The sequence below is a fragment of the Hyperoodon ampullatus genome (assembly GCF_949752795.1).
Source record: "Hyperoodon ampullatus genome assembly, chromosome: 7".
Taxonomy (NCBI): domain Eukaryota; kingdom Metazoa; phylum Chordata; class Mammalia; order Artiodactyla; family Ziphiidae; genus Hyperoodon; species Hyperoodon ampullatus.
In genome coordinates this window covers 76,717,855-76,730,243 of record NC_136920.1, presented here as the reverse complement: position 1 = coordinate 76,730,243, position 12,389 = coordinate 76,717,855, and the positions used below count along the sequence as shown (strand labels likewise).

Genomic DNA, 12,389 nt, shown 5'->3' with positions numbered 1-12,389 from the left:
TCCCACCCCTCCAGGTGGTCACAAAGCGCCAAGCTGATCTCCCTGTGCTATGCAGCTGCTTCCCACTAGCTATCTACCTTACGTTTGGTAGTGTATATATGTCCATGCCTCTCTTTCGCTTTGTCACAGCTTACCCTTCCCCCTCCCCATATCCTCAAGTCCATTCTCAGTAGGTCTGTGTCTTTATTCCTGTTTTACCCCTAGGTTCTTCATGACATTTTTTTTTCTTAAATTCCATATATATGTGTTAGCATACGGTATTTGTCTTTCTCTTTCTGATTTACTTCACTCTGTATGACAGACTCTAGGTCTATCCACCTCATTACAAATAGCTCAGTTTCGTTTCTTTTTATGGCTGAGTAATATTCCATTGTATATATGTGCCACATCTTCTTTATCCATTCATCCGATGATGGACACTTAGGTTGTTTCCATCTCCGGGCTATTGTGAATAGAGCTGCAATGAACATTTTGGTACATGTCTCTTTTTGAATAATGGTTTTCTCAGAGTATATGCCTAGTAGTGGGATTGCTGGGTCATATGGTAGTTCTATTTTTAGTTGTTTTTTTGTTTTTTTGTTTTTTTGCTGTACGCGGGCCTCTCACTGTTGTGGTCTCTCCCCTTGCGGAGCACAGGCTCCGGACGCGCAGGCTCAGCCGCCATGGCTCACGGGCCTAGCCGCTCCACGGCATGTGGGATCCTCCCGGACCGGGGCACGAACCCGTGTCCCCTGCATCGGCAGGCGGACTCTCAACCACTGCGCCACCAGGGAAGCCCATTTTTAGTTTTTTAAGGAACCTCCATACGGTTCTCCATAGCGGCTGTACTAATTCACATTCCCACCAGCAGTGCAAGAGTGTTCCCTGTTCTCCACACCCTCTCCAGCATTTATTGTTTTTAGATTTCTTTTTTTTTTTTTTTTAGTTTCTGCTTTATAACAAAGTGAATCAGTCATACATATACATCCATTCCCACATCCCTTCCCTCATGCATCTCCCTCCCTCCCACCCTCCCCATCCCACCCCTCCAGGCGGTCACAAAGCACCGAGCTGATCTCCCTGTGCTATGCGGCTGCTTCCCACTATCTATCTACCTCACGTTTGGTAGTGTATACATGTCCATGCCTCTCTTTCGCTTTGTCACAGCTTACACTTCCCCCTCTCCTTATCCTCAAGTCCATTCTCAAGTAGGTCTGTGTGTTTATTCCCGTTTTACCCCTAGGTTCTTCATGACATTTTTTTTTAATTCCATATATATGTGTTAGCATACGGTATTTGTCTTTCTCTTTCTGACTTACTTCACTCTGTATGACAGACTCTAGGTCTATCCACCTCATTACAAATAGCTCAGTTTCGTTTCTTTTTATGGCTGAGTAATATTCCATTGTATATATGTGCCACATCTTCTTTATCCATTCATCCGATGATGGACATTTAGATTGTTTCCAGCTCCGGACTATTGTGAATAGAGCTGCAATGAACATTTTGGTACATGTCTCTTTTTGAATTATGGTTTTCTCAGGGTATATGCCTAGTAGTGGGATTGCTGGCTCATATGGTAGTTCTATTTTTAGTTTTTTAAGGAACCTCCATACCATTCTCCATAGCGGCTGTACCAATTCACATTCCTACCAGCAGTGCAAGAGTGTTCCCTTTTCTCCACACCCTCTCCAGCATTTATTGTTTCTAGATTTCTTGATGATGGCCATTCTGACTGGTGTCAGATGATATCTCATTGTAGTTTTGAGTTGCATTTCTCTAATGATTAATGATGTTGAGCATTCTTTCATGTGTTTGTTGGCAGTCTGTATATCTTCTTTGGAGAAATGCCTATTTAAGTCTTCTGCCCATTTTTGGATTGGGTTGTTTGTTTTTTTGCTATTGAGCTGCATGAGCTGCTTATAAATTTTGGAGATTAATCCTCTGTCAGTTGCTTCATTTGCAAATATTTTCTCCCATTCTGAGGGTTGTCTTTTGGTCTTGTTTATGGTTTCCTTTGCTGTGCAAAAGCTTTGCAGTTTCAGGGCCTCCCTGGTGGCGCAGTGGTTGAGAGTCCGCCTGCCGATGCAGGGGATACGGGTTCGTGCCCCGGTCTGGGAGGATCCCATATGCCGCGGAGCGGCTGGGCCCGTGAGCCATGGCTGCTGAGCCTGCGCATCCGGAGCCTGTGCTCCGCAACGGGAGAGGCCACAACAGTGAGAGGCCCGCATACCACAAAAAAAAAAAAAAAAAAAGCTTTGCAGTTTCATTAGGTCCCATTTGTTTATCTTTGTTTTGATTTCCATTTCTGTAGGAGGTGGGTCCAAAAGGATCTTGCTGTGATTTATGTCATAGAGTGTTCTGCCTATGTTTTCCTCTAAGATTTTGATAGTTTCTGGCCTTACATTTAGGTCTTTAACCCATTTTGAGCTTATTTTCGTGTATGGTGTTAGGGAATGATCTAATCTCATACTTTTACATGTCCCTGTCCAGTTTTCCCAGCACCACTTATTGAAGAGGCTGTCCTTTCTCCACTGCACATTCCTGCCTCCTTTATCAAAGACAAGTTGACCATATGTGCGTGGGTTTATCTCTGGGCTTTCTATCCTGTTCCATTGATCTATCTTTCTGTTTTTGTGCCAGTACCACACTGTCTTGATTACTGTAGCTTTGTAGTATAGTCTGAAGTCAGGGAGCCTGATTCCTCCAGCTCCGTGTTTTGTTCTCAAGATTGCTTTGTCTATTCGGGGTCTTTTGTTTTTCCAAACAAATTTTGAAATTTTTGGTTCTAGTTCTGTGAAAAATGCCAGTGGTAGTTTGATAGGGATTGCATTGAATCTGTAGATTGCTTTGGGTAGTAGAGTCATTTTCACAATATTGATTCTTCCAATCCAGGAGCATGGTATATCTCTCCATCTGTTTGTATCTTCTTTAATTTCTTTCATCAGTGTCTTATAATTTTCTGCATACAGGTCTTTTGTCTCCTTAGGTAGGTTTATTCCTAGAAATTTTATTCTTTTTGTTGCAGTGGTAAATGGGAGTGTTTTCTTGATTTCACTTTCAGATTTTTCATCATTAGTGTACAGGAATGCCAGAGATTTCTGTGCATTAATTTTGTATCCTGCTACTTTACCAAATTCATTGATTAGCTCTAGTAATTTTCTGGTAGCCTCTTTAGGATTCTCTATGTATAGTATCATGTCATCTGCAAACAGTGACAGCTTTACTTCTTCTTTTCCAATTTGGATTCCTTTTATTTCCTTTTCTTCTCTGATTGCTGTGGCTAAAACTTCCAAAACTAAGTTGAATAAGAGTGGTGAGAGTGGGCAGCCTTGTCTTGTTCCTGATCTTAGTGGAAATGGTTTCAGTTTTTCACCATTGAGGACGATGTTGGCTGTGGGTTTGTCATGTATGGCCTTTATTATGTTGAGGAAAGTTCCCTCTATGCCTACTTTCTGCAGGGTTTTTATCATAAATGGGTGTTGAATTTTGTCAAAAGCTTTCTCTGCATCTATTGAGATGATGATATCGTTTTTCTTCTTCAATTTGTTAATATGGTGTATCACATTGATTGATTTGCGTATATTGAAGAATCCTTGCATTCCTGGAATAAATCCCACTTGATCATGGTGTATGATCTTTTTAATGTGCTGTTGGATTCTGTTTGCTAGTATTTTGTTGAGGATTTTTGCATCTATGTTCATCAGTGATATTGGCCTGTAGTTTTCTTTCTTTGTGACATCCTTGCCTGGTTTTGGTATCAAGGTGATGGTGGCCTCGTAGAATGAGTTTGGGAGTGCTCCTCCCTCTGCTATATTTTGGAAGAGTTTGAGAAGCATAGGTGTTAGCTCTTCTCTAAATGTTTGATAGAATTCGCCTGTGAAGCCATCTGGTCCTGGGCTTTTGTTTGTTGGAAGATTTTTAATCACAGTTTCAATTTCAGTGCTTGTGATTGTTCTATTCATATTTTCTATTTCTTCCTGATTCAGTCTTGGCAGGTTGTGCATTTCTAAGAATTTGTCCATTTCTTCCAGGTTGTCCATTTTATTAGCATAGAGTTTCTTGTAGTAATCTCTCATGATCTTTTGTATTTCTGCAGTGTCAGTTGTTACCTCTCCTTTTTCATTTCTAATTCTATTGATTTGAGTCTTCTCCCTTTTTTTCTTGATGAGTCTGGCTAATGGTTTATCAATTTTGTTTATCTTCTCAAACAACCAGCTTTTAGTTTTATTGATCTTTGCTATCGTTTCCTTCATTTCTTTTTCATTTATTTCTGATCTGATCTTTATGATTTCTTTCCTTCTGCTAACTTTGGGGGTTTTTTATTCTTCTTTCTCTAATTGCTTTAGGTGCAAGGTCAGGTTGTTTACTCAAGATGTTTCCTGTTTCTTAAGGTGGGATTGTATTGCTATAAACTTCCCCCTTAGAACTGCTTTTGCTGCGTCCCATAGGTTTTGGGTAATCGTGTGTCCATTGTCATTTGTTTCTAGGTATTTTTTTATTTCCTCTTTGATTTCTGCAGTGATCACTTCGTTATTGAGTAGTGTATTGTTTAGCCTCCATGTGTTTGTATTTTTTACAGATCTTTTTGTGTAATTGATGTCTAGTCTCATAGCATTGTGGTCGGAAAAGATACTTGATACAATTTCAATTTTCTTAAATTTACCAAGGCTTGATTTGTGACCCAAGATATGATCTATCCTGGAGAATGTTCCATGAGCACTTGAGAAAAATGTGTATTTTGTTGTTTTTGGATGGAATGTCCTATAAATATCAATTAAGTCCATCTTGTTTAATGTATCATTTAAAGCTTGTGTTTCCTTATTTATTTTCATTTTGGATGATCTGTCCATTGGTGAAAGTGGGGTGTTAAAGTCCCGTACTATGAGTGTGTTACTGTCTATTTCCCCTTTTATGGCTGTTAGTATTTGCCTTATGTATTGAGGTGCTCCTATGTTGGGTGCATAAATATTTACAATTGTTATATCTTCTTCTTGGATCGATCCCTTGATCATTATGTAGTGTCCTTCTTTGTCTCTTCTAATAGTCTTTATTTTAAAGTCTATTTTGTCTGATATAAGAATTGCTACTCCAGCTTTCTTTTGATTTCCATTTGCATGGAATATCTTTTTCCATCCCCTTACTTTCAATCTGTATGTGTCTCTAGGTCTGAAGTGGGTCTCTTGTAGACAGCATATATATGGGTCTTGTTTTTGTATCCATTCAGCCAATCTGTGTCTTTTGGTGGGAGCATTTAGTCCATTTACATTTAAGGTAATTATTGATATATATGTTCCTATTCCCATTTCCTTAATTGTTTTGGGTTCGTTATTGTAGGTATTTTCCTTCTGTTGTGTTTCTTGCCTAGAGAAGTTCCTTTAGCATTTGTTGTAAAGCTGGTTTGGTGGTGCTGAACTCTCTCAGCTTTTGCTTGTCTGTAAAGGTTTTAATTTCTCCATCAAATCTGAATGAGATCCTTGCTGGGTAGAGTAATCTTGGTTGCAGGTTTCTCTCCTTCATCACTTTAATTATGTCCTGCCACTCCCTTCTGGCTTGTAGAGTTTCTGCTGAGAGATCAGCTGTTAACCTGATGGGGATTCCCTTGTGTGTTATTTGTTGTTTTTCCCTTGCTGCTTTTAATATGATTTCTTTGTGTTTAATTTTTGACAGTTTGATTAATATGTGTCTTGGCATATTTCTCCTTGGATTTATTCTGTATGGGACTCTCTGTGCCTCCTGGACTTGATTAACTATTTCCTTTCCCATATTAGGGAAGTTTTCAACTATAATCTCTTCAAATATTTTCTCAGTCCCTTTCTTTTTCTCTTCTTCTTCTGGAACCCCTATAATTCGAATGTTGGTGCGTTTAATGTTGTCCCAGAGGTCTCTGAGACTGTCCTCTGTTCTTTTCATTCTCTTTTCTTTATTTTTCTCTGCATCAGTTATTTCCACTCTTTTATCTTCCACCTCACTTATCCGTTCTTCTGCCTCAGTTATTCTGCTATTGATCCCATCTAGAGTATTTTTCATGTCATTTATTGTGTTTTTAATCGATGCTTGATTCATCTTTAGTTCTTCTAGGTCCTTGTTAACTGTTTCTTGCATTTTGTCTATTCTATTTCCAAGATTTTGGATCTGGGAAATAGAATCTTGGATCAGCTTTACTATCATTATTCTGAATTCTTTTTCAGGTAGACTGCCTATTACCTCTTCATTCGTTAGGTCTGGTAGGTTTTTATCTTGCTCCTTCACCTGCTGTGTGTTTTTCTGTTTTCTCATTTTGCTTATGTTACTGTGTTTGGGGTCTCCTTTTTGCAGGCTGCAGGTTCGTCGTTCCCGTTGTTTTTGGTGGCTGTCCCCAGTGGCTCAGGTTGTTTCAGTAGGTTGTGTAGGCTTCCTGGTGGGGGGGGGACTAGTGCCTGTGTTCTGGTGGTTGAGGCTCGATCTTGTCTTTCTGGTGGACAGGTCCACGTCTGGTGGTGTGTTTTGGGGTGCCTGTGGCCTTATTATGTTTTTAGGCAGCCTCTCTGCTAATGGGTGGGGTTGTGTTCCTGTCTTGCTAGTTGCTTGGCATAGGGTGGCCAGCACTGTAGCCTGCTGGTCGTTGACTGAAGCTGGGTGCTGGTGTTGAGATGGAGATCTCTGGGAGATTTTCGCTGCTTGATATTATGTGGAGCTGGGAGGTCTCTTGTGGACCCATGTCCTGAAGTTGGCTCTCCCACTTCAGAGGCACAGCACTGACTCCTGGCTGCAGCACCAAGAGCTTTTCATAATGTAGAGAACATATCATGGGAAGCACATAGACAGTTGTTAAGCTACTCCACTGTATGATAAAATTCTGGAATTATTACATTATAAACCGGTCCGGGGAGGAAGGCGCCATCCGGGAGCGCGTAAGGGCTGCGCGGCGCAGGCGGCGGGCAGGGCCGAGCGGTGGCGGCGGCGCTGTCCTAGGAGAGGTACTGGAGCCGGGGGACGCCGAGGCGGCGACAGCGGCGGCGGGGGCGCGGGGCCCTCTCTTTGTGTCTTAATGAACAAAGGATAACTGGGCCTCTTTTGAAGTCTTTGCTTGAGTTGAAGACACAAAATGCCACCTGTACTCTTATAATATGTTCAGTTTATCAGTACACAAACTTATAAACCGTGAATTTCCCTAAAGTTATTATACCATTTAGAAGATGTTTGCTTGGACGTTTACTTAAAACCAAACAATTGAGGTCTATATGTCCAAATAATTTCCTTCTCTCTTGCTGTCTCCATTTCAGTTTCCTGAGTTTCTGGGAAGGCCTGGTTTCCCCAAAGGAACGATTTCTGGTAGAAGTCTGAAGGTCTGGCCCAAGAAAAAAAATCCAGTATAGCCAATGAATTGAGGACAAGAAGGTTTCCAGTCAGGAACATTTAATCTCGTACATTACAATCACCTTAAGTAAGGTGTGCTGATAGCTGGATATGATTTAACTTCTTGGAAAATGATGCATATATAACCTACCCCACAAGGAAGCTGTTCTCAATTCCCTTAGTGGTTGTGGTGTTTATCCGAGAGTGCCTTGGGGGAAGATGAATACAATAACAGTATGATGCTTTTCTTTTCATTTTTAGCTCATTGTTGCCACGTACACTTGGTGATCTTGGTGCCTGTGGTTTAATCCCAGGAGGTTAGACATGTGGAACAGCACATTAACCCTTTTTAGTATTTTCTCCCAAGACAAATCATTTTTATAGGTTGTCTCCATGGTCTTCTAGTTGCTTATCAAAATTAAGCATCAAGTCTTCTAAGTGAGCAATAGCCCCAGTCAGTGTGAGGAAATCAGCTTGGTTCTTATTGGGGCACAAATTCTTGGTCTTGGGACAAAGTGAGTTCACATAGGGAGTTAGAAGGAGGAGAATGGGGCATGCAAAAGGGGAGTTCTGTGTTCTCATTTACCTATGCATGTTGAAACTCCACTAACAGTTTTATTTTCATTAGCAATTTGTGATAAAAACTTAGGGTAAAGGGAATAATGAAGCTGTCCCATTATATGGCAGGACAAAAGATAGTAGTGACATCAAAATCAGGGCCTATCCATCTCATTTGCAGTTATATACTCAGTGTTTAGCATAGCATTTGACCCCTCATCAATATTCAATAAGAAGATGCGTGTTGAATGACTTAGGGATGAATTAATGAATGGAAAAAGTTAATATGGTAGAAAATGTGTTTTATCCTTGTATTTTTGTGTGTTGACTTCTGTATTTCAAGACCCAGCACTGTAACTGACACACAGAATATAAGCAGTAAAATTTGCTGAAAGAATGAATGAGTCCCCACAATTCTAAGAAGAATTTGAAGACCAACACAGACCCCATATCTGCCAAGGTCTATGACAGAAGTATCCAGAGAAGAAAGCCTGATCTCAGCTAGTGGTAGAGCTGACAGAATTTATCTAGTTTTAATAATTTACAGCTCATCCCATTACATCTAGGCATAGTACCTACGTGAGCCATACAATTAAATGTTGACTGAAAAAAAGTGCACAACCTAAAAGTTGAGAATTATGTTTTATTTGGAGGACATACTGAGGACTTAAATCAGGAGACAGCCTCTCAGATAGCTCTGAGGGACTGTTCTGAAGAGGTAAGGGAGGGCACAGGATATTTAGGGGTTCTTGCAAAAAAAACCCCAGGTAGTTGGAACATCAAAAGATTACTGTTAATTAAAGAAACTAGACATCTTAAGTTAATAAATTTAGTACTTTTCTATATATGGTGAGTTGCAAGAATCTGGTCTCATGGAAATCATTCCCTTGATATGCACTTTAATTATCTAGGGCCAGTATCCTGTTTTCTCCATCCTGAATCCCCTCAGGGTGCAGCATTGGGGGTGGCTTCAGTGGCTGATGGCTTGATGGCTATAACATCCTTTGTTACTGATACCGCAGGCTACATTCTTTGTCCACGTAAATGACTTGAATATGGATAGTAAATCTGTGGATTTGCAAAACGTAATTCTTGGAGCATTTTTAGAAGGACAAAGTTAAGGGCAATTTCAGAATCACTAGCAGCTAAAGTTGCTATTGATACTTTTCCACCAGTAGGTAGTAATCTGCTGTTGCTAGCTTCAGTATTCCCAAGGGATAAGAAAAGCCATTTAATTGAAGAAAGAAATGTAAACTTTAGCACAATGCAACTTCCACAAAACCAAACACACAAACACACACCCAACTCTCGCAGATATGAAGTAATAATCTAAAATAGAATCCTGGAACTAATTGCAAAAAAAGAGCAAATGTACTCATATTGGATTTTATTCTTTTATTAATGTTTGATATATATATATATGTATTTATTAATAAAATTCAGAGTTGCTATATGGAGAAATAGCTTTGTACAAATATTGTCTTTGTATGTGTTTATCAATAATGTATGAGATTGCCTCCTATGCTCCTTTTCCTTTATTCTCTTGCAGGCAGTAGATGTAGTTATCAGTTGTTTTTAAAATTTCTAGGCAGCTAAAGGACTAGTATCACTTAAATAAAGAAGGCAAATTGTCCCAAAGTAGGAACAGTTTCCCTTCATTATGGAACATAAAGTCCTCATATGAAGGGGGAAGAATTTCATAGCTAAAAGCTTTCAACTACAGAAGATTTATGAGTAACTATGTATGTTGTTTCAAAGTGGACTCTCTATAATTAATGTCTAGGGGTTATCTTTGGTATATAATGGATTTTGATTTTTTAAATATTATTAGATAATATATAGAAGAATATCTTTAATTTTATGTAAGTTATGAGAAATAATAAAAACTCCTGCAAACACACCACCAAAACTAAGAAGTAGAATCAAAACTGCTGAGTCTTCTCTCTGTTCTCTACCCTGATCCCACCTTCCTGCTTTCACCACAGAAATCACTCTGATCTTGGCTTTATGTTCAACATCCACATAATTTTTATCTGATTTTGCTTATTATTGAGATTTATAAAATTGATATCATACTTTAGTCTTCTGTGCTTGCTTTTTTTACTCAACATTATGTTTCTAAGGATCATCCACTTTAACTAGTGTTCATTCATTTGTACTACTGTATAATATTTTATTGTATAAATACAAGAAAATGTGTTTATTATTCTATTAATGATATTTGGGTTGTTTGGGGCCTATTACGGACAGTACTTCCATGAACATTTATTTTAATGTTTCCTGGTACACATGTGCAAGATTTAACAAAAGTAAAAGAGTAGACATACTAAGAGTAGAATTGTTGAGTTGTAGGGAATTCAAATATTCAACTTTAAAAATTCATGTCAAAATGTTTTCCAAAGTTATGGAATCAATTTTCAGCCCTTTTGCTCTATAGCTTCATCAGTTAGAATGACCATTCTAGTCTTTTGTTCCTTGTATTAGTCTGCTCAGGTTGTCCTAGCAAAATGCCTCAGATTCAGTGGCTTAAAAAACAAGAGATTTATCTTCTCACAGTTCTGGAGGCTGGAAGTCCAGGCTCAAGATGTTGGCAGTTTTGGGTCCTCCTGAGGCCTCTTTCCTTGACTTGCAGATGACCACTGCTTTCTTGCTATGTCCTCACATGGCCTTTTCTCTGTGTGTATACATCCCTCTTATCTCTTTCTCTTCTTACAAGGACACCAGTCATATCAGTTAGGGCCCCACCATTATGACCTCATTTAACCATAATTATGTTTTTAAAGTCCCTGTCTCCAAACAGCCACATTGGGAGATGGGGCATCAACATACGAATTTTAGGGAACACAATTCAGTCCATAACAATTTTAATTTGTATTTCCCTAATTACTGATAGGCTGAGAATCCTTTCATTTGTTTAATAGTGGCCTATGTTTCCTATTCTGTGAAGTCCAGAGAATATCTTTTGTCCATTTTTCTACTGTTTATCTTTTTCTTACTTATTTGTATTGTTTTTTAAATACAAGCAAATAATCTTTGGTCAGCTATATATGACACAAATAAGTTATTTCATACCTTCTAACTTTTTTAATCTTGTCTTTTGATAAATAGCGGCTCTCAATTTTAATGAAATCAAATTTATCTTTTAGCTTAGTGTCTTTTTGTTCTACTTAAAATGTCCTTCCCTAGTTTAATGCTACCCAGATATAGTATATTTTCTTCTGAAAGTTCTAGTGTATCTTTGTTTTATATTCAAGCCATTAATGCACTTACAATCGACTTGTCTGTATTATCCAATTTCTTTGTTTTCTTATGAATAATTAAGTTTTCCAGGACCATTTTGGAATGAATGGATTTTTTAGGTGTGTCTGAGCTGTCCTTGACCATTCACATAAATTTCAGAATTGGCAATCCTGTAAAACCTCTATTAAGTATTTTTATTGTAATTGTATTGACTATATAAATTAAGTTGGGGGAAACTTACACCATTATGATGAGTCTTTTCTATCCATAAACAAGATGTACCTCTCCATTTATTTAAGACTTCTTTACTATCTTTCAATAAGGTTTTATTTTCTCCATAAATGTCTTGCACATTTTTATTTAGATTTATTCCTAGGTAGTTTTTTTTTCCATTTTAAATAATTTTTAAGCTCTCTCTTTGTTCCTGGATTATAGAAATCCAATAGATTTTTGCATCTTGAGCTTATATCTAGCCATCTTGCTAATATTGTTTTTTAGTAAGAGAGGATTTTCTTAGCAAAGAGGAATAAATGTAAAATTAAATAAAAAGGTTATGGGTCAGCTCTGGTCAATAGAACTTTCCATGATAATGGAAATGTTCTTAGTGCTGTCAAAAACGACAGCCATTAGTCACATGTGTTTTTAAATTTTTAAAGGTAAGTTCAATAAAATTAAAATTTCAGTTCCTAAGTCAAACTTGCCCACATTTCAAGTATTTAATAGCCACTTGTGACTAATGGACACTATACTGGACATTGTATCTCTAGACTATTAGACTGTGAAGCCATGGCGTCCCGGGATTTTATCTTTGTCAATGGCATAGTGAGATCTTTCATGTGACAGTTATTCTGTTATTAAAAAGAGAAGTTACTTAACCTAGTCATCCCTAACTTTTTGAAATAATCCAACATAGCTTTCACCATCCATGAATTTCTTGAATCATATTTATGTTTCTAAACTATTTCTTATGTCATGTGTTCACTTTGTAGCAAGTTCATTGTCCTAAAATGGCACATACTAAAGTATCAAGAGGTTCCCTTATTCCTGATAAGCTGTGATTGGATGAAGAAGACCTTGTTACCCTGCCTATCTGATTTTTATTATAATCAGATGTTAATCTGTATCAGTCTCCATATTCAAAATTCACCTTCAAAATTATATGTTATTCCCATGATGGTTGTCTTTATTTCATTTAGCTAGTATCGTGACCTTATAAATGCAGTTTTGGTCATTTTCTACTAAAACCTCATATTTATCTGTGTGGAAATACATCT

General features: G+C 38.1%; 1 pseudogene across 1 annotated transcript in view; it reads right to left on the bottom strand.

Annotated features, from left to right (window-relative positions):
* Window positions 1-11,211, bottom strand: part of LOC307055612 (ferritin light chain-like) — a 37,205-nt pseudogene extending 25,994 nt beyond the window's left edge. Inside the window, exons 1-2 of the transcript in view lie at window positions 11,146-11,211; window positions 6,860-7,047 (exon numbers count right to left, since the gene is read on the bottom strand). The product of the transcript in view is annotated as a ferritin light chain-like (transcript). The remainder of the gene's footprint in view (window positions 1-6,859; window positions 7,048-11,145) is intronic.
* Between the last annotated feature and the right edge of the window lie 1,178 nt (window positions 11,212-12,389).